Source organism: Sarcophilus harrisii, chromosome 2, assembly GCF_902635505.1.
Source record: "Sarcophilus harrisii chromosome 2, mSarHar1.11, whole genome shotgun sequence".
Taxonomy (NCBI): domain Eukaryota; kingdom Metazoa; phylum Chordata; class Mammalia; order Dasyuromorphia; family Dasyuridae; genus Sarcophilus; species Sarcophilus harrisii.
Window position 1 is genome coordinate 513,830,623 of NC_045427.1, and position 23,402 is coordinate 513,854,024.

At 36.4% G+C, this 23,402-nt stretch overlaps 1 long non-coding RNA gene across 2 annotated transcripts in view; it reads left to right on the plus strand.

Moving 5' to 3' along the window:
• The window catches only part of LOC100927804, a 40,064-nt gene that overhangs the window by 14,860 nt on the left and 1,802 nt on the right, over window positions 1-23,402 (plus strand). For both annotated transcript variants that reach the window (XR_001120638.2, XR_004232387.1), the window contains exon 2: window positions 16,697-16,832. This is a non-coding gene — a long non-coding RNA (uncharacterized LOC100927804). The remainder of the gene's footprint in view (window positions 1-16,696; window positions 16,833-23,402) is intronic.

The following is a 23,402-nucleotide window of genomic DNA, read 5'->3' on the forward strand; positions in this document are numbered from 1 at the left end:
ACCGCGATTTCTATATTCCAAAAACATCCAAAAAAAGAGAGAAAAGGACCTATTTGTACAAAAATATTTATAGCAGCTCTTTTTTTGGGGGTGGGTAAGAATTAGAAATTGAGGAGATGCCTGTTAATTGGGTAATGGCTAACCAAACTGTGTTATAAGATTATGACAGTATAGTGTAATAAGAAATGACAAGCAGGATAATTTCAGAAAAACATGGAAATACTTACATGAACTAATGCAAAGTGAACTGAGCAGAACTAGGAGAATGTGGTATATAGTAACAGCAATATTGTACAATGAAGAACTGTGCATGTCTTGACTGTTCTCAAAAATACAATAATCTAAGGCAATCCCAAAAGACTAATGATGAAGCATACTATCTTCTCCAGAGAAAGCACTTATGCTTCCTGAATACAGAGCAGAGCATAATATTTTTCACTTTATTTCATTTTTTTGTTGTTTTTGTTTGTATCTTCTTGTACAAAATGGCTAATATGGTAATGTTTTCCATGATTGCATATGTGTAACATCAAATTGCTTACTGTTTCAGGGAAGGGGAAAGGAAGGGAAGGAGAGAGAGAATTTGGAACTCAAAAATTAAAAAAAAAGTTTAAAAATTGTCTTTATATGTAATTGGGTGGGGTAGGTGGATGGCATAGTGGATAGAATATCAATCCTGGAGTCAGGAGGACCTGAGTTCAAATCCATCCCAGATACTTAACACTAGCTGCATGACCTTGGGCAAGTCAGTTAATTCCAAATGCCTCGCCACAAAAACAAACAAGCAAAATACATATAATTGGGATAAAATAAAACATTAAAAAATACCTTCTTCTCATAGTTCTTATGAAGATGAAATGGCAAATCTTGTGTAAAGCATTTTATAACTTCTAATGTGATAGGCAAATCTTAGGGAAATCTAGTTCACATTTATTGGTTAAGATGTGCAGAATGTTTTACATATATTATCCAATTTTATCCTCACAACATTTCTAGATAGATGCTATTATTACCCCATTTTTACAGAGGAAAAAACTAAGGCAGAGATAGAATAAGTGATTGGTCCAGGTTCACCCAGCTAGTATCTGACTAAAGATTTAAAGACCACAGTCTTTAAATTTCAAACTGATTATGTTTCAGACACTTTTGACTTGCTTGAGTAGAGCAATGGGTCAGTGCCATGTAAATTAACTTATTTCTTAACACTAATTATTAGGTCATTTGTACTTTCTCTTTTAATCTATCTACAAAGATGTGCTTGCAGTCTGTTACAAAGTCCTTAAAAATCAGGATGTAAATATGTTAATTCAATTCGATGGCTCAGTAATCCTCTATGCAAAAATACCTGCTTTGTTTGTTTTGATGATTGTCTAAGTCCTTTGATTTATCCTAGAAAACTTTGGCTGGCTACTTGGAAAGTTTACAGTCAGTCTCTGATTCTTGGCCAAGATTTATTAATATTTATACTCTTTTGCTCATATGATTACAGAAGTAAATGAGATGATATATTCAAAGTGCTTTTTAAACATTAAAGCACTAAGTAATGGAGAACTGCTATTGTTATCATTGTTGTTGAATCATAGAATCCAAGTGTTTGAAGGCTATGTGGAGGTGATCTAGTTCAGTCCTCCATCCAATATTATAACCTTTAATATATCATCTCTGATGGGTGATCACTGATGAGTTGATTGGATAGTCTAACTATTCGCTTGCCTTATTTTTAAAAAATAAGTCTTTGTTGATGATTTTATATAATTATAATTTCCCCCAATATCCTTTTTATCCCAGCCATCCTAGACAACAAATATATTAAAGTCAAAAGAAGAGAAAAAATTAATTTATCTGATTAAATACATCAAAAAAAGTGTTTAAATATGTGCAGGACTCAGCACTTGTAGACTGCCTCACTTCTTTAAAAGAATCTGGTTGGAGTTTCTTTCAAGTGAATCTTTTACTTGGTAATTTTGTAATTTTCTTTTTCTTTTTTTTGTGGGTGCTCTTTCCTTTAAGAAGGTATTCAAGCACAGGCTAGAATTATGCTTATAGTAGACAATAAGAGCTTGCTGAAAGGGAAATGAATTTGGGGAATGGCTAAACAAATTAAGTCATAGACTATTACTTTGCTGCAAGAAATGAGGAATGGGATGAATACTGAGAAATATGGAAAGATCTGTATTATATCCAGAAATCTGGAGTAGGGAAGAAGAACAGAAAAGATGATCTTATTTAATAAAAGAGATCCAAAGAATATGAATGGAAACAAATCAAAGGATAGATATTAAAAGGAACTAGTCACCTTAAGGTCTGGACAAATGCTATGAGAATGCTGATGTCTCACTTTATTTATCCTGCTTTCTAATATCTTCTATGAAAAGGCCCTACTCCCCACCTCCACCCCCAGCTTGAGCTCCCTGCAAATGGAAGTTATTCAAGCACAGACCAGAATTGTGCTTATAGTAGACAATAAGAGTTTGCTGAAAGGAAATCATACCCCAGAAAGAATACCCTCCTAATTTATCAGTCAACTCCCTCTGAGCTTCTGTTGAGTATCTGAAGTCTTTATGCAGTTAAAATTATTAAAGCTTGGATATTATTATTAAATTTAATATTATTATTAAAGTTTTAATTGCTTAAAATTAAGCTAAGACTTTTGGAATACTCTGTTTCCCCTCCCCGAGTGGTATATTAACAAAGCTTTGCTAACACCATACAATAACACATTTCATTTTAGGGCAGTTTTAATTGGTAACAACTTTATGTTGAGCTGAAATCAGGCTCCCTGTAACTTCCACCCACTGGTCCTATTTCCGACTTCTGTAGCTACACAGACTAAGTCTGATTTCTCATCCATATGACAAGCCTGTCCAGCAGTCAAAGATAGCTAACATGTCCCAACTGTTTTGGGGGTTAAGTGACTTGCCCAGGGTCACAGAATTAGTAGGTATCTGATTTGAATTTAAGTCTCCTTTACTCCAGGAATGGTGCCATATCCATTGCATCACCTAATTCCCCTTCCCCCCAAATATGTTTTAAAAATTTGTTAAGCTAATTCTTTTAATGAATGATGTGATAAATCTTCATTTTGAAGATAGGCACTTGCATGCTCATAGCAGCCATGTCTCCCCTTTTTTAAAAAAATAAAAACCCATGGATAATTTGCATAACCTGTGCCAGGAAAATGGAAATGAGAAGAGAAACTAAGAAAGCACAGAAGTGTCCCTTAAACCCTCAAGACTCAGTGAGAGGTAATACCAAGTAAAAGAGTAGTTACTGGTGATGTCTGGAGGATATTGAAAGGAAGAGCAATGTGTCAAAAAGAAAAGTTCTTGGAGGGGTGCCCCCAAATGGGGAACAACCCTCCAGGTTCTTCCCTTTTTGGAGCCTCAGCCAGGACAGTGTCCTAAGTCATGGAAGTTTTAAAAGTCTCTGGAAAAGTAGGTGTCCCACTGGGGCTGTCTTGATTATCCATGGTCTGAGAATGATGTTTTTTATCCTCCAATCTGTTGATAAAACTATTCTGTTTAGAGCCTTGTGGACTTGAATGTTGCTTTTTAGGGGAACTGGTGGCTAGCCTAGAGGAACTGCCAGATGCTGACATTTCTAGATTATACTTAGATAGGGACAATGAGTCAGAGAAGTGAGAAGTCCCTGAAGCACCACAGGCCTTCCATCTTAGGAGAAATGGTTTTTATTTGAAAGCACAGGCTTTTTAAACTGGTATTAGTAGTGTTGAAACAGCACCTTGGAAAGCACAGATGCCCACATGATCCTAGAGAGCATTGTATAATTGTGCATTGGGAATGTTCTTCCTTATTCTTCATGCTCTAGACAAACTAAAGTCTTTTTAAAGATACTTAGCATGCAAATGAGTTAGAGCTGAAACAAAAGGTACACTGTGGAGGGGAGTCCATTGCTCTCTACCACCTTGCTTTCATTCTTACCTTTGTTATGTGTATTTGTCAGCAAAAATGATCCACTACTTTGCTATTGTTTTTTTGACTAGCAAAAACCAGGATTGTCTTTTTATAATTCCTCCCTAGGAAAGAATTTGTATTCCTACCAGATTACATAGTTTAAACATGAATGTGTCATCCCACTTTATGAACAATAAAAACTGATAAATAATATACAACTATAAACCACAATGTACAAACAGCTAATAAGTGGCATTTACAATGTAACTACATGAGGTTAGAGTTAGTGCATGCATGTACTGCATAACATAATCAATATGTTATCTATCTATATCTAGCAATATCTTTTTTTTTTATTTAATAGACTTTTATTTACAGGATATATACATGGGTAACTTTACAGCATTAACAATTGCCAAACCTCTTGTTCCAGTTTTTCACCTCTTACCCCCCCACCCCCTCCCCTAGATGGCAGGTATATCTAGCAATATCTAATCAATAAATTGTCTATTAAGCCAAGAACACAGATTTCAGTGCAGTACAAAATAAGTACAAAATAATTCACCTAAGAGAATTGTGTTCAGTAACTAATAACTGTCCATAGGGAGCATGAACAAGAGTATAATGCATCATAATATATTGCCTACAAGTATATTTAGCAATGATACTCGACAGAGCAAAAGAAAGCAGTATTGTATGGCAAATATATAAATCACATATGATTCAAGTATAATGCTTTACATTTATTCCTTTTAAATTTCATTAGTTTTGGATCATAATTCTCTAGAGGTAGCTAAGTACTACAATGGCTAGAACTTGGAGCCAAAAAGACCAGAATTCAAATTTGGCCCCAGCCAGACACTAGCTATTTGACTTTAGGTAAGTCACTTAACCACTGTCTGCCTCAGTTTCTTCAACTGTAAAAATGGGGATAATAATAGCATCTACTTTATAGAGTTGTGATCATCAAATGAGATAATATTTGTAAAGTGTTTAGTCTGGTCTAGCATATTGTAGGAGCTTAGTAAAAATGCTTTTCACTTCCTCTTCTGTTAGGATAATCTTGAATCTATTCTGTTATCCATTTTATTATCCATCTCCTTTAACTTGGTGTCATCTGAAATATTGACCAGGACAGAACTTTCTGGCAAGGTACTACATCACCAGGACACCAATCTATTAATCAACATGTTTTGAGCATATTAATTTGGCCAAATTATTATTTGGTGCCAATAAATTGTAAGATCCTTGAGACCAGAGACTGTTGCTTTTTTTTTCTCCAAGGAAAAAGTAAGTTTCTGAGGACAAATTTGAACTCAGATCCTCCTAATTCCAGAACCAATCTTCTATCTACTGTACCACATAGCTGCCTTGGAGACTATATTTGACTCTTTTTATGTTCCCAGAGCTAATCATAGGGTCTGGCACATAATACATGCTTAAAAATGTCTATGGGTTGATTGGTGTATTTAACTATATTATTATTATCTAAAATTGCTTCATGACATCAACAAGAACAAAATGAACAATTTGTCATATGACTTGCTTTAAAACCCAGATCCAGCAAATGTGGCTTTCTTCCAATCAAGCATTATAGACTATTTATAAGAAAGAAGTAGGAGGGATTAAGGGGGAGGGAGAGAGAGAGAGAGAGAGAGAGAGAGAGAGAGAGAGAGAGAGAGAGAGAGAGAGAGAGAGAGAGAGAGAGAGAGAGAGAGAGAGAGAGAGAGAGAGAGAGAGAGAGGAAAAAGAAAAAAGTGAGACAGAGAAAAAGAAAGAAGGAAAGAAAAAAGAAAAGGTAGGAAGAAAAAGAAATAAAAAGAAAGAAGATTGAAAGGAAGGAAGAAAGAAGAAAGAAAAAGGAGAGAAAGAGAAAGAAGGGAGAGAGGAAAGAAAAGAAGAACAAAGAGAATGAGGTTAATTTGGTATGATTTGTTCTTAGAGGCTTTATTCATGTTTTCAAGTAATTGCTGTTTCCTTTACTATACAACTTTGCATGTGGTGTTTAATATTTGGTTCTAGAATGTTGCCAGGGTTCAAACATTATTCTCAGCAGTCTGTAGTTCCTGAAATTTACCTTTCTTCTTATTTGGAAATTTGGACATTTGTCTGTGCACAACTTATTTGATTTTTCAACATGATTGAGTAAAATTCTGTTCTTTCAGTATCCTGGAATATAATTTGTCTGGATTTGTAAAGAAAAGTTCATTTCAAGCAATTATTTTACTCACACATTTCCTTTTACTATCTCTTCACTGATCTCAGGCTTTAATTCTCTATTAATCATGTTTATTTTATCTTTTTTATGCATTTGAAGATATTTCTCTTTGGTAGAGAGGACAGAAGTAAATAGCAGTTGGGTAAATTCTATTTGCTTTATCTCTACCATTTGCCAACAATACATTAACCATCCCAAGAACTGGGGTGTTCTTTTTTGTGGTCCAAACAAAAAAAAATACTTTTTTCTTAACACTCTTTGTATCTTGCATGATTTTAAATTCATTATCTGGGCTTTAGCCTTTTTGACACTACTTTAAAAAATGTTATACTTTTTTTATAATTAATCTTTCTTCCATCTTTTGTACAGGTCCTTTTAAAATCTGAGCTTGCTGGGAGCACTCCTGTGTAGTCATTTCGCTTTTCCTTTTCCAAGATAATTTGCAATTGTTATTGCCAGAATTCCATTTTTTGAAAGCCTCACATATCTTATGATCTAGTTTCTCTTTTAGAGTCTCTGACCATGAGATACCGCCTGCATTCTTTTTGAACTTTCTCTAAAAATGATAATAAATAACTGGTATCTATACCATTTTTTCAAACTTTTTCAAAGTTCTTTGGAATATATCAATACTAGCCAATGATAGAATAAAGATGAACGTCAATTGGAGCAGTAAATCAACTATCCATACAAAATTTTATATAACTAAGAAGATACTTTCTTAAGTAAGAATAGTTCTTTAAAATTTTTTTTTCACTTAGTATTTAAATTTTTTTCAATTACTTGTAAAGGTAGTTTACAACATTTATTTTTATAGGAGTTTGAATTCTAAAAATTTTTTCCTCTCCCTTCCTTCCTTTTTCCTCCCCAAAGCAGCAAGCAATCTGATATATACAATCAATTTAAACATATTTCCATATTAGTCATGTGTAAAAGAAAAATCAGAACAAAAGAGAAAAACCACGAGCAAACAAAACAAAACAAAACAAAACAAAAAGGTGAAAATAGTATGCTTCAGTCCACATTCAGTCTCCATAATTCTTTCTCTGGATATGGATGGCATTTTCCTTTCCAAATCTACTAGAATTATCTTGGGTCACTGTATTGCTGAGAAGAGCTAAATCTCTCATGGTGATCTCGCATACAATCTTGCTGTTACTGTATATACAACATCCCACTGTTTCTGCTCACTTCACTCAACATCAGTTCATACAAATCTTTGCAGATTTTTCTGAAATCAGCCTACTCATCATTTCTTATAAAACAATAGTATTCTATTACATCCAACTACTACAGCTTATTCAACCCTTCCTCAGCTGATGGACGCCCACTCAATTTCCAATTGCTTGTAACTACAAAAAGAGTTGCTACAAACATTTTTGCACATGTGGGTTCTTTTCCCTTGTTTGTGAGTAAGGATACTTTTTTTTTATTATTATAGTAACTTTTTATTGACAGAATCATGCCAGGGTAATTTTTTTTACAACATTATCCCTTGCACTCATTTCTGTTCCGATTTTTCCCTCCCACCCTCCACCCCCTCCCCTAAATGGCAAGCAGTCATATATATGTTGAATATGTCGTAGTATATCCTAGATACAATGTATGTGTGCAGATCCAAACAGTTTTCTTGTTGCACAGGGAGAATTGGATTCAGAAGGTAAAAATAACCCGGGAAAAAAAAACAAAAATGCAAACAGTTTACATTCATTTCCCAGTGTTTTTTCTTTGAGTGTAGCTGCTTCTGTCCATCATTGATCAACTGAAACTGAGTTAGATCTCTTTGTCAAAGAAATCCACTTCCATCAGATTACATCTTCATACAGTATCGTTGTTGACGTATATAATGATCTCTTGGTTTTGCTCATTTCACTTAGCATCAGTTCATGTAATTCTCTCCAAGCCTCTCTGTATTCATGCTGCTGGTCATTTCTTACAGAACAATAATTTTCCATAACATTCATATATCACAATTTACCCAACCATTCTCCAGGTGATGGGCATCCATTCATTTTCCAGTTTCTAGCCACTACAAACAGGGCTGCCACAAACATTTTGGCACATACAGGTCCCTTTCCCTTCTTTAGTATCTCCTTGGGGTATAAGCCCAGCAGAAACACTGCTGGATCAAAGGGTATGCACAGTTTGATAACTTTTTGGGCATAATTCCAGATTGCTCTCCAGAATGGTTGGATTCGTTCACAGCTCCACCAACAATGTATCAGTGTCCCAGTTTTCCCGCATCCCCTCCAACATTCATCATTATTTTTTCCTGTCATCTTAGCCAATCTGACAGGTGTGTAGTGGTATCTCAGAGTTGTCTTAATTTGCATTTCTCTGATTAATAATGATTTGGAACACTCTTTCATATGAGTGGTAATAATTTCAATTTCATCATCTGAAAATTGTCTGTTCATATCCTTTGACCATTTGTCAATTGGAGAATGGCTTGGTTTCTTATAAATTAGAGTCAGTTCTCTATATATTTTGGAAATGAGGCCTTTATCAGAACCTTTAACTGTGAAGATGTTTTCCCAGTTTATTGCTTCCCTTCTAATCTTGTTTGCATTAGTTTTGTTTGTACAGAAGCTTTTTAATTTGATGTAATCAAAATTTTATATTTTGTGATCAATAATGGTCTCTAGTTCGTCTTTAGTCACAAATTTCTTCCTCCTCCACAAGTCTGAGAGATAAACTATCCTATGTTCCTCCAATTTGTATATAATCTCGTTCTTTATGTCTAAATCATGGACCCATTTTGATCTTATCTTGTTATACGGTGTTAAGTGTGGGTCCATGGAGTAAGGATACTTCTAAGAAAACATTTGATCAAGCAAGCATTTAATCAGACATTAAACAAGGTATGGAAAAGTTTTTAATCAGTTTGGAGGAGTGAAAATGATTAGATGAAATGAAATTTTGCCAGCCAGGATGGATTTTAGGGATACCCTATAGTCATATCCCAAACTCCTGTGTTAAAATAGCAAGCCAATCATTCTAAATGGTGACTCAGACTAGGATTGGAAGTAATTTTAACCATGTCCCGAGAAGCAATCACTTGGGGGAGAAAGGAGAAAGCCTTTGTCCATTTTTCTCTTTTCTTGACCAAAGAATGATCTTGTAAACTTTAAAAAGTCAGAAGACTTTGAACTTCTCATGGATATCCTGATAGAGACCAATATTGGCTGATGGCCAATGTCTGCATTGGTAGACACACTCAAGAAGCTTCACTAACATATTTAGGGAAATTTCATAAAAGGGAGAAAGACATTTAGCTACAAGGTGATTTAAATAACATCTTTGCCACATGTACTTTCTAAGCTGAAGTCTACTTTCTTTCCCTGTACTATGTGTGTATTTGTGTGTTCTTGGTTTAAGGAGAATGTAATGTACTAATTTTTCTTACAGTTATCACTTTACCTGATGAACTAATTGTTCTCTTTGACCAATGCTTCTTCCTCCCATTCTTGTTATAAACTGGTTGGCTGTTCAAAAGCTTTTGTGGAAGAGAAATATTGATTCTTTATATTTCATAAAGTAGTTTTTGATATGTCTTGTCAGATGATGGAGAAAAGCTTTATGTCTTATCCAAGATGACAATGACTTTAGTAGTAGTGGATATTTGATATCTTTTTCTTATAAAGTATTGAATGATTATAATTTAGTAGACAAGTCAAATCCTACTGAACTCTGCAATTTCTAGGGTCTCTATTTCAATAGATCTTAATATATTTTAAAAGTGTTTATCATTTCACTGTAGAATCTTTTTATTCATAAATTCTATTAAGATAATTTTGTGAAAAAAGAAATATATAGAAATATCATTTCTAAAAAGATAATTAAGTCTGGTTAATTTATTGAAATCAATTGAAAATCAATGGAGAGAACACTATTAGGGATTTACAAACTATAATATTAGAAAAAAAAGCAGCTTCTCAGAGTTAACTCTTAGATCCCTGAGGGGAGAAGAAGTGGCTATCCTTGTGGTCTGGAGACTGTGAGAGCCATCACTCTAGGGATCTCTAGTCCTATCTCCTTCTTTTACAAATGTGGAAACTGAGCCTGGGCTTTTGATGTCTCAAGGTCTTAAGCATTAGAGGAAGAAATGACTCTCAACATATGTTTTTTGAGGACAATAGTAATGATTAGTTCAATCTCCATTTTAGAGGTGAGGAAATTGAAACTTGAAATGCTTGTCATTTGCCTAAAGTCACAGATGTAATAGAAGAGTGAGCAAATTATGATCTGAATCGAGGTCTTCTAACTACTAGTCTGCTACTCTTACAGTTTCCAATTATTTTATTATTTATTATTATTACTATTATTGTTAATTTTGGTGGGTTGTGAGTACCTGGTCTTAGGATGTTATCATTGTGGACAATCCTGGGTATTGAAGCTCAGAGGGGCAACTCGTGCAACTTATAGTCTTGGAATGTTTCCTAGTGCATCAAGAAACTAAATTATTTGATTAGTGTGATAAGGCATTATATATCAGAGGCAAAGCCTCAACCCAGGTCTTCTGGGTTTCTCAACCATCCCTGCAACCCCTGTACCCCACTGCTTCTCACTTTGCACTAGGATCTAGGCTCTGAATGGCTCCTGTTCATTTAAAGTCCAGTTACTCTCTTGACCACAATTGGGTTTCATTGGACTGCTTACACTTTGGGTTGCAAAAAGACCAGCATCTTGGCATCAGTTCATTTTCCCCAAGATTTAGCCCTGAAGATTTATAACCATGCTCATAGCTCTTGCTTGCAATCTCTCCACCTGTAAGTTATTCCACCTGTAATTAGATTTCTTTCTACTGTAGGAAGCCAGGCTGTGTAAATCCAAGGGAACATGGGATTGGATGATATAAGGGTCACCTGAGCCTCCACACTGCCTAAAAAGCATCTTCCAGGAAAATGATTTCTACGGGTACATAAGTTACTGGAGTCCCAGGACAGCTATAGCTTAGATTCTGACCATTCCCATAATATTGTGTTCAAGTGATGTAGTGTTCATGGCTCCCCCGATGAGCTCACTTTCCTCTTCCTGCTCTCTTGGAGTGAAACTATTCTCACCACCACCCGCAGTTGTTGGTTATAATACAAATAAAGTGCAGGCAGCAGAGGGAGAGTGCTGCTTTTCTATCCCCTTTCCTTTCCTCCTCTCTTCTTCCTCTTCCCTTATCCCTGTCCCCATTGCTCTCTCTCTCTCTCTCCTTCTTCTCTACTCCTTTCCCTCTCTCTTGTCCTCTTCATCTCCCTTTCCCTCTTCATCTCTCACTTTTACCCTGCTTTTCAGGCCAGAAGAATGCCCGTGGCATTCCATTGCTATTGATTGTTCTGTGATTTCTTTGATTTCTCTGATTCAGTATATAGTGTTCCTTCTGGGCTATCCCAACTTGCCCCAAACCCTTACTCATTGTGACTATTCCTAGGTTCAAGTTAGTCTGTGAGTCCATATTCTTAAAAATTAAAGTTTGGGCTGTAAGGTAGTGTAATACATAGAGCATTGGCCCAAGAGTCAGGAGGATCTCAATTCAAATCCAGCTTCAGACACTTGACTCTTGCTAGCTGTATGATTCTGGGCAAGTCACTTAATTCCAATTGCTTCACAAAAACAAATAAACAAAAAAATCTAAAGCTCACAAGCCCCTATTGGTATGCTTATGTTTAAAGAGTAGTCCACAAGACACAACCAGTACAAAGTAAGGCATTGATTGAACTAATAGCTATGATAATTTTTAAAGAACCATTAACCCATAAAGCTAGGGTATACTCTCCTATAAATACATGCAATATCAGTCATGTTATGGATACATCTAGGGAATACATGTGGCCAGGTAACTCACACTCCCTAGCACTGCAGAACCCCTATAGTTTTTTTTTTTTTTTTTTTTTTGTGTTTTATTTTGTTTTATTTTACTATCCTCTTGTTGTACTTCTGGATGCAGCATCTGTGCCTTTTCCATCAGTCTGTTCCACCACTGGTACCAGTACACTACCAGGTGAGTATCTCTGCTGCAATATACCATGACCAATGGTGGGGAGGGAAGGAGAGGAGAGAGAAATTAATCCACCCTCCTCCCTAGGTGAGGAACAATTCTGTTTCAAGGGAGGGGTTTTTCTTGATTCAAAACTCTCACTCCATAGAATTGTCTTTCTCTTTGACTGACTTCCTAGAGACAATGTCTTGCTTTTTAAAAATATGACTGATGTTATATTGATCCTTTGTCCAGCCAGTAGCTAGCCGCCCTCAAAATCCTTGACTCAAGAACTTCTTACTTTGTAAGAGGATAACAAGAGACAGACACACGTACTTTAAGACCTTAACATATCATTTTCTTTTCTTGCCCCTTGCTTCCCATAATTTCATCAGCTGGGTGGAAGGGAAATCAGTTGAACAGGGTGTCCCGATCAGTTCTAATCTAACCTTCCCTCTCAGTCCCCAAAGCTTACCAGTTGTTCTTAAGCTTTTGGGAGTGATCAGTATCTTTGGAGGCGAAAGACCCTAAGATGCTGCCGAACAGCAAGGTTTCTGAAGGGAGAATGCAGAGTCCCATTGGAGGACTCTAGTGGAAGCTATGAGAAGATGGTGGAGAAATTGCTGGATTTGGAGACAGATACCTTTGCTTCAGTTTTGCTTCTTATTATGTGTGACTTCAGGATTAAGCTTCCTCATTTCTGAGTTGATAATATTGGATTAAATTACTTCCTTTTCAGCTCTTTTAAAGAGTCTTGATGTCTTAAAATTTTATGGTCATTTTCCTGAGATATGCGATCTCACCATTGAAACTCTTTTGTAATAAAGAAAAACAGTTAAGCAAAACTGTTAGGAAAGAGCATTTTATTTAGAATGGATTTCCCACTTATTACCATGTGATCTCAGAGAAGTCATTATATCCCTCTTTGGTCCTCAATTTTCTCATCTGTAAAATGAATATATTGGACTAGATGATTTCTAATGGCTCCTCCAACTCTAACTCAATAGTTCTAAATAAATGATTATTTTAAGTTAGGAAAAAAGTCACAGACCATAGATATTATTTTTAAATTCTTGTTAACCATGTCCAAAAGGCTATAAAACTGTACCTATTTAGTAAATTTAGTAATTTATTAATACCATTTAGTAATTTAGTACTAAATTTTGCAATTTACTAATAAATTTAGTAAGTAAATTTACTAAGGCTGTACCCCAAAGAGTTTTAATAAAAAGGAAGAGAGCCTACATGTACAAAAATATTTATAGCAGCTTCTTGTGGTGACAAAATGGAAATTGAGGGGATGCCTATCAATTGGAGAATGACTTAACAAGTTGAGGTACATGATTGTGATGGAATACTATTGTGCTATAAGAAATAATGAGCTAAATGCTCTCAGAAAAACCTGGAAAGAATTATGTGAATTGATGAAAAGTGAAATGAGCAGAGCCAGGATAACTTTGTATACTGTAATAAACAATTAACTGTGAATCATTTTGCTTTCCTTAGCAATACAATGAACTAAAACAATTCCAATGGACTTATAATGGAAAATATCATCTACCTCCAGAGAAAGAACTAATAGAGTCTGAATTGAAGCATAATTTTTAAAATGTATTTTTCTTAAGATTTTCAACTTTTTTTTGGTCTGTCTTCTTTTGCAACATATTTGATATGGAAATATGTGTTGAATGACTGACTACATATGTAAAATCTCTAACAAATTTCTTGCCTTTTCAAAGAAAGAGGTGAGGAGGAGGGAAAGAATTGAAAACTCAAAATTAAAAAAACACCAAATGTTAAAAATTGTTTTTACATGTGATTAGGAAAAAAAGTAAAATAGCTGTCAAAAAGTTAACACTTTTTATTTTACACATGTATATCTAAATGTGTATGTACATATGCATATTATGTATGTATAACATATATGTATATTATGTGTATATATAAATTCTCATAATCAAACCTTTTTTCATAACAATGAAAAACAGTTAAGCGAGACTGACTAATGGAAAAAGTGCTATATTTAGAATTGAAATATCCAGATTTGATTCCTGACTCCTATCTATGTTTTCATGGGGAAGTAGCATTGCCTCTCTGTGACTCAGTTTCCTTACTGGTAAATTGAAGGGATTGAATTTGATGACTTCTAAACCCCACCTCCCCTTTTAACTCTAAATTTGTAATTTCAGGATCCTAAACAAAGTAAGCAATTTTAACAGAATATGTAATATTCTGTGCCCATAGGCTATCCTCCCATGATTCTATACCAAGGAGAGGAATGTGTTTTATCAGAGATATGAAATATTTTAAGAGGCTAGCCTATGGATCAAAGAGATCCCAATTTAATAATCACTATTCTAAATCAGGGATTCTTAAACTTTTTCCATTTGTGACTTCTTTTCGCTTAAGAAATTTTTATGTGACTCTGGGTATATGAGTCTAAAATAGAAATACAAACCAAATATTTAGTGATAATAAATCATAATTTTGTGATCCTCACATTCAGTTACAAGACCCCATGTGGGTCGAGACCCAGAGTTTAAGAAGCTGGGCTCTAAATAACAAACTACTTAAAAGAATACAAAGCAGCACACATTACATACTTATTTTTCCTGTACATATATTTTAGCATGTGTGTGTTTGTGAAGAGAAAACTGGACCTCTTCCTTCCTTGGTTAATGCCATATAGTATCTTCAATATGATGAACGTTGAACCAAAGGTGTTCACTAGTAGTTCTCCAAATTGCCTCAGAATCCTACGTGGTACCCACCTTTACTGCCAGACAGGCTCCTTTTCTTAATTCAAGCTACATTTTGAGGCTGATCACACCTTCCTCCTCTTTATATACTCTATGGATACACAGAGAGTATGAGGCTATACCATATATATATATATATATATATATATATATATATATATACACCCCATACATGACTATGTTTGTGCTTCAGCCCAGGGGCCTTCTCGCTATTTCTCACATAATCTTCCCTCTTTTCTTGCACAGATTATCCCTCATGCAACATGCTCACTTTTCAAAGCTCACCTCAAAGGCTCATCCTACATGAAACCTTTCTTGATCAAACTCCCTAACCTTGTCTTTTTATGCATCATAGCCCAAATTATTGGGTGTTTCCTTTGTACCTATTTTGTATAATTCTAGGTGTAAAGGTTGTTTCTTCCTATGGAATATAAGAATAGGGATTGGAGCATCTGGGTGGTACAGTGGCTAGAGCACCAGCTCTGGAGTCAGGAGGACCTGAATTCAAGTATGGCCTTAGATCCTTACTAGCTGTGTGATCCTGGTCAAGTCACTTTACCCCATTGCCTAAAAAAAAAATCCACCAAAAAACCAGGGAGTTTCTTTTTTGTCTTTGTGTCCCTAGTGGTAGCATAGTACCTGGAACATAGTCAGTTCTTAATAAATATTTGTTGATTGATTGATGATTGATTAAGTCTGTTTGATCTCCTGGGAGTTCCTTTGGACATGATGTCACAGTCTTGGGACTGAGACATATATTGTTCAGCATTTGGCTGCTTCTGCTGCTTGTCTGGCATGTTTTGCTGACTGTGGATTCTTCTACTTTCAGGGCATTTCTTTTTCTTGAGAACTTAGCATAGTAATAATATTGCTTATCTGTTTTTTGGGTAGCTGAGGTAGCAAAGGTAATTTGAGCTCTCCTTAAAAAAGGGTAATTTTTTTTGGTTGCAAATATTAATGGAAGAAACTAAACCTTTTCCTGATACACTGTTCACCTTATTATCAAATGAGAAAATATTTGTAAAACACTTGGCACAGGGCCTGGCAGATAGGTTATGCTTATTCCCTTCCACTCCCTTCTTTGGGGAAATAGGATGAGATTTTGTAAAAACTGTTTTCTCTATTGTCTACCATCTGCTAGAGGATGTTCTATATTTCAGGGTCTTAATCTGAAGTTGAAGAACTTGTTTTTAAAAACACTTAGTTTTACCACTGTATTTCAATAATATTGATTTCCTTTGAAATCCTGTGAATTTGATTTTAAGCATTAAAAACATTCATCTGAGAAAGGTTCCATAGTCTTCAATGAATGCCAAAGGGTTCCATAACTCAGAAAAAAAGATTAAGAACTCCTGCTCTACTTACTTAAATATCTATGCAAAATTGATGGTGACTTGGCACTGTTCTGGGGAACGGAAAGGAAGCTGAGTTAGTGGCTGGCAGCCTCTGATGTTGATCTGGCAGATCTGGGAGATCAATGAAAGTTTACCATTATCACTTGATTGGAGACCTCTGACCTGATAATACCACTGGACTTGACTCAGGCAGTATCGGAAATTTGACTTGGATGGGAGAAAGGAAGGAAGGAGTTTTTGTGGAGGAGCCACCATTCAATCCCAAGTCCATTGCTTCATGATCCTTTTTTTGCTCTGAATTCCCTTAGCACCACAGTTCCCAGAAGGATCTTGCCTTTGCTCATATATTGCTTTAGAATCTATCTCATGTGAATTTGTATACATAAATTTTTTCTCATAAGACTGAGCTTATTAAAATTCACCCCAAAGGTTCATGATCAGTCTCCTAAAACAAGTTCTTTTTCTCTGATTCATTCATTCAGAGTGACATATGAATCATCCTCCTTAATCAAGCAGCTCTGTACCTGCTTTGAAGAAAGGCTCAGGAGGCATTCAGGGCATCAAATGACTCTTCCAAAGCAATGTTTCAGTGCCATGGTGATCAGGCATATATAATGGGTGAGTGATGCTTTCCTTAAAATACTCTCAAGGAATTATAAGTTAAAGAAGACAAAGAAAGCCTTTGGTCTGAGGGCTTATTCATCAGTCAGCAAATACTTGAAAGTCATTAAAGATAAATTTGGGCAATCTACAGTGACACTCGCTCTGCACTGGAACCCTGGCTGACCTGATGATCTCATGTATATATGGCTTTATGGATTTTCCTTTCCCCTGAACTCCTGGCCTGAGTGATTAGGGAGGGACAGGGAGGAAGGGAATTGAAATCAGAATGTCTATGGTTGACTCTGAAATCTCTCAACCTATAGCAATGACTCTGCTAACAAAAGACTTTGATCTAAAAAGAACAAAGTGGAAGCAGTATAGCCAGATTTCACCAGAAATTCAAAATTGGTTTTCTTGTTTTTTGTTTTTGGGTAATAATTATTTATTTAAGCTGTCCCAATTACAAGCAAAATGATAAAAGTTCAGCATATTTGTCACTATGGGATGCAAGTTAACTGAATTTTCTAATCCACATAAAGAGAAAAGGATGGTCTAACAGCTGCTGTGCTTGATGAGCATGGTCCAAGTTTTCTTTATTGGTCCTCATACCTAGTTTGGAGAGGTTTGATGTGATGTTATGAAATAGGCTATAGTTTCCAATTCTCCATGGGAAGGGGTTGGTCTGATAGGGGACAAAGGAGGGATTTCAGGTAAAAGTGCAGCATGTGACCCCCGGGAGACCAACGAAGAAGGTCAGTGATCTCCACAGATGGCCTGAGCCCTCCTTGCTATGAGGGCCACTGGAGAGTTCCTGCCTTGCTGGGACACAGACCGGTTCCAGCAGCTCCAGCCCCAACCAATGTTGTTTTTTAGAAATAACAAGATAACTGACTCTTGTATTAGTGGGGAACAAAATCAATCTTAAGGAGAAATTGCAACACTCATTTTAGCCCCAGTTTTAGCTTTCTCACTATACCAGGGATTCTTAACCTTAAAAAAAATATTTTGATAATCATTTCAATATAGTTATCTTTTAATTTCTTTTCCAATTTGTATATTTTATAATACTCACTAAAATATTATTCTGAAAAAAAGGGGCTTATAGTCTTTAGCAGACCATCAAAGAGGTTCATAACACAGAAAAGATTAAGAATCTGAGTAAAACTCCAAATAAGTGGTGAAATGGGTGGATTTAATTCTTTTTTCTTTTCCCTTCTCTCTCTGGTGTCCTGGTCAAAAGGGAAAAGGGAAGGAGGCAGAGAAGCAAGGGTTCTGAATGATCCACAAACTGGATAATTGGCCCTTAAATAATGGAAAGTCAGCTATGGTTCCCTGGGTGGTCATCTCTTAGCTCTTTTCTGGGACCATTATTTTCTGCTGAAACTATGACCCACAGGGACCAACAGTTCATGGCTCTTGGAGATACAAAATGTGGAATGAATCAGAAAATGAGTAGTCAGCATCTCATGATAACTAGGCTACATTAGAAGTTTGTTGAGGGCTGGAACTTGCTTATTATCCATGGACAAAGCCAAAAGATATGTAGACAATATGTCCCAATGGGACTTTGGAAAACCAGTGACAAATCATTGTAATTTCCTCCCTATCCCCTAGTGGGGAAATCTATGGGCTCTGGGTAACCACCTCGGCTTGTGGTGATGATGCAGGAAATGGGATCTGAGAACTTGCCTCGGCCCACACAAAGAACCCTGCAATCTCTTTGAGGCCTTATAAAATTACATCCATTGACTTAGGCCACAGACATTAAAATCCCCCAATGTTGGGCATATGTTCTTAGCAAAATGTTTGCATGTGTGCTGGAGCTTGGATAGGTCTCTTCTCTGCTCAATTTCCCTCAATGCAGACTGTATTTTGGAGAAAGGAATCAACAGTCCCTTGCTTTGCAAAATTAAATGGCTCCCTCCCTGCTGCATACCAAAGAAAACCCAAATTCTTTAGTCTAGCATTTCCCATCTGACTTTGATCTCTTTACTCAGGCTTATGTCATGCTAGTGTTCCTCATATACACCACGTCAAGATGCTTTGGCTATTGGGCTGCAGTTTCTTTAAGAAGCTGAAAGGATGTGATTTCTTCATTGAAGCTTCTTCAAAAGGAGCCCAAGAATCATTTTACCTTATTTGGGACAAAGGGTCCCCACGTGACCACTCTCCTTGATGATTTTACCCAGGCCATTTCCAGTCCTGATGTTCCTTTATTCCCTTGATGAAAGCTTCATTATCTGTTCCTATTGTCTCACGATGACTGACTTGGTTATTTTTATGTCCTTTTGAGTTTGCCCAATTTTCTCCCTGCATGTAGCATCAACTTCTTAGCAATGACAATAGCTGAAAAATTTGATTTCTTTGGAGTGTCAGGACTGAACTTAGCAGCAGTGGTGCAAAGGGTGCCACCAAACATGGACTTGGCCGTAGGAAATAATTAATAGAGGGGAGGCTCTAGAATTGAAGGGTTAAAGAAGGAGTACCAGATCGTTTTACTTGTCTCCTGGGGGAATCTGTATGTGGACAAAGAAGCAACAGTAGAACCAAATATGGAACAACTCATTGTTTTAAGATTGGAAACAGAGTTCGACGAGGCTGTATAGTGTCACCTTATTTATTTGACTCAAATGCAGAGTATATTATACAAAATGCCAGGCTAGATGAATCAAAAGCTGGAATTAAGATTGCTGGGAGAAAGATCAACAATCTCAGATATGCAAATGGCACGACTCTGATGGCTGAAAGTGAAGAAAAATTGCCTCTTGATGAGGATGAAAGGGGAGAGTGTAAAAACTGGCTTGAAGAGTAGCATCAAAAAACCCAGATCTTGGCAACTGGTTCCATCACTTTCTGGCAAATGTAGGGAGAAGAAATGGAAGGAGTGTCAGATTTTATATTCTTGGGCACAGAGATCATTACATATGGCAAATGCAGCTTTGGAATCCTTGAGATTTCCTTGAGAGGAAAGATATGGCAAATCTAAGACAATATGTCCCAATGGGACTTTGGAAAACCAGTGGCAAGTCATTGTCACTAAACACCAGAGATATTGCCTTGCCAGCCCAGGTCTGTGTGGTCAAAGCGGTGGTTTCTACTCCCGGTGTATGACTGTGAGAGTTGGGCTACATAGAAATTGTGGTGCTGGAGAGGACTTCTGAGAATGCTTTGGACAGAAAGAAAATCAAATCAGTCAATACTTGAAGAGGTTAATTCAGGCTTTGCACTCAAGATCAAATACTGAAGCTGACATTTAAATACTTTGGACATATGATGAGAAGATGAGGCTGATTGGAAAAGACCCTGAAGTGGGGAAAGATGGAAGGCAAAAGGAAAAGGGAATGGCAGGGGGTGAGATGGAGAGATAATGTCACGGAAGCAATGAATATAAACTTGTACAGACTCTAGGAGATAGGGGGGTATAGTAAAACCTTGTCTATGGGATCACGAAGAGTCAGATGTGACTGAATAACAACAGCAACAAAAATCACAAAAGAAGTCTTCCCATGGAAGGTGGGATTTAGATTGGGACTTAAAGGAAGCCAGGGAGTCACTTGTTGGAGTGGAGGAGGGGGTGTGTTCCAGAAAGGTGTGGGGGCCTGAGAGAATGCCTGGAGCTGAGAGTAGGAATGGCTTGTTCATGGAACAGCTTCTGGCCCCTGGATCACAGATACCTGCAGAGAAGCAAGATGGAAGAGGGGAAGGGGAATTGGGGGTGTGAAGAGCTATAGTTTGCATTTGCTCTTTTTGTCCCATGTTAAGTTATGCTGGTGGACTTATGACTTGCTCAGTAGAATGGGAGTAAATTAGCTGCTCTGGGGTTCACAGAGGTCTGAGAGTGAGTGGGGTGGGGGAGGACCGCTCAATGTACAAATTAGGCATTTTTTCATTCACAGATGATAGGTCTTGGACTGGGGAGATGGTTGAGAATGTCAAAATAAAATCATTTCAAGGGAGAAGAGAAAACATTTCAGTGGGCATCATAGGAAGATGTTGATGTCCTGTAGAATCATTAAACTGTTGGACCTATAAGATATGTTAAAAATTATCCTGCTTTCATTTTACAGAATAGAAAGTCAAAGCCCTGAAAGGAATGCAACTTTACTTTCCAATTCCCGAAAGGAAAAAGTTCATGCTGCTGAGGATACTTAGAAAGAATAGAACATTATTAAATATATGATTACGAATAATAAAGGAAGGCACATTCCCAAGATAAAAAAGGGAATTTTATATCTTCCCCAACACTTAGCACAGTGCTTTGCATAATTAGGCACTTAATAAATGTTTGTTGAGTTGAATTAAATGTGGCAAATAAGATGAAATTTAATAAGAATACTCAGAAGATAAGAATAATAAGAAATGAAAGAACATTTGGATGGAAATGAATTTGGACTTCTGATTTATTCAATAAAGAGAACTTAGATTATTAACTCGTGTATAATTTTCTAGAGTATTAGAGAATTACCCAAGAATAGTGAGAAGTAATACTCAAATTCATGCAGGAAACAGAACTTGAACACAAATCTTCAAAACTCTGTGGCTGGCCCTTTCTGTACTATATATAATTAAGTATATAAATAAGTAAGATAAATCAAACAATCTAACAATTCCCTTTTATTTCTGGTTCTGAGGAACTCTGTATCTGCCTTCCTGTTTTTGTTTTTCAGACTATTTCTCTTTGTACATCTCTGCCCTTTTTTTTTTTTTTTTTTTTTTTTTTTTTTTTTTTTTTTTTTTTTTTTTTTTTTGTCTGTCTCTCTCTTTGTATTTTCTCCTCTCAGTACTGGATTCTGCACTCTTATCCTAACTGTGTCCCCTCACCATACCCCAATTGCTAAGGATTTATTTTGTAAGTACCATTTCCCCTGCTGTGGACACTATCTAAATTTTTGAGCCATTATTTTTATATTTTTGTCATCAGTGCTTAGTATAATTCCTGGCACATATAAAATGCTTAAGAAATGCCTGTTGATTGATTGATTAATTGAGCATTGTGGCTCCTAAGGACATTAATCACTAGAGTCCCATCACATCCATGAATCAGTTTCTGGACCAATAGTTTTTCACCCCCTATACTCTTCTCCTTAGTGGGTGTTTTCAAAGCCTCAGGAGACTGATAAATCTCTATGTGACCTGCTGAAAAGAGGTATTTGGGCTTCAGGGTCTAAGCCGCTCCTCTCAGCATCCTATTCCATCATCCCCTCTCCTGCCTCTCTGTTCTGAGTGATTCTCTGTCTTTGTGACTTACAAATTAGGATCTCTCTCCATCTGCGTGTTTCAGTGACAGCCATCAGATGGCTGGGCCTGGTTTTTATAGTAACTCATTAACCTCTTGCCGTCCTATAATTAAGAAAGCATTTAATTGCCTTTTCTCAAGCCATAATATGAGTGACTAAGACAGCTTGATTTTTTCATATGAGCAGATTTATATCGAGGGCTGGAGCCTGAACAACTCAGCATGGTGCAAATCAGGATGAAGGGAATTTTCATTGCTGCTTGAACTTGCTATTTGGAAGGAAAGATGGATGGATTGATGGATGGCAGGGAGGAGGGTAAAACAGAACTGTGGGCTCTCAGAACTACGAGGGATCTTAGTGATCACCTACGCCAAGTCTCCCCTTTTACAAATTGAAGGCTTGAGGTTCAGAATGGTGAAGGGATTTGCATGCAGTCATGCAACTAGTTATTAACAGAGCTGAAAATAGAAGTCAGCTCCACTCACTCTGATTCTGGTACCCCTTGCAATAGGTCAACCTGCTTTACTACCCATTATGAAGGAGACTGTTTTTATCCTATGGCACTTGGTATTTCCTATTTATCCCTAGAAATGCATATGTGCCTGAGCATGGAATAGAAATGATCCTAGGCCTTAAAAGCCAATGCTAATGAATCTCTTAGATCATGAATTCCTATCTTTGAAGTCTCAACTAAAATATCATCTTTTGGAGGAAGATTTTTGTAACCTCTTTTAGTTATAGTGACTTCCCTCTCTGTTAATTGTTTCCTATTTATGCCATATGTAGTTTGTTTATATATATTTATTTATAGGTTGTCTCCTTCATTAGATTGTGAGTTTTTAAAGGACAGGGAGTTTTCCCTGCTTCCTTTGTATTCCCAAGGCTTAGCATAGTGTTCATTACAAAACAGTCACTTAATAAATTATGTTGGTTGAAAGACATTGAGTTTGGGCTAAGTGAGAATTTTTTCCTTGGTGACACATGAGATATCCCAGGACTGAAAATAGCCCTTAATCTCTAGTAGTTCTTTTTTTCCAAAATGGTGGCAAGGGACATTAGATGCTACAAATCTATTACACAAAACAAACAAGTTTGCTTATGTATGCATATAAAATGTGTTTTTTTTATGAATGATTATATTTACCTTTATAATCCTGAAAAACATTTTGCTAAACAATACTGAATAATAGTTGTATTAGGTAAGGGAAACATGAGATCTGTAAGGACAACACATAGTATATTAAACATACAGAGACTAAATAAATTGATATTACCTTTTGTCCTGTCTCTAGCGGACAGAGAGCCTAATTTCCAGAGAATTTGAGACATATCTGGAGTTCAATAGCAA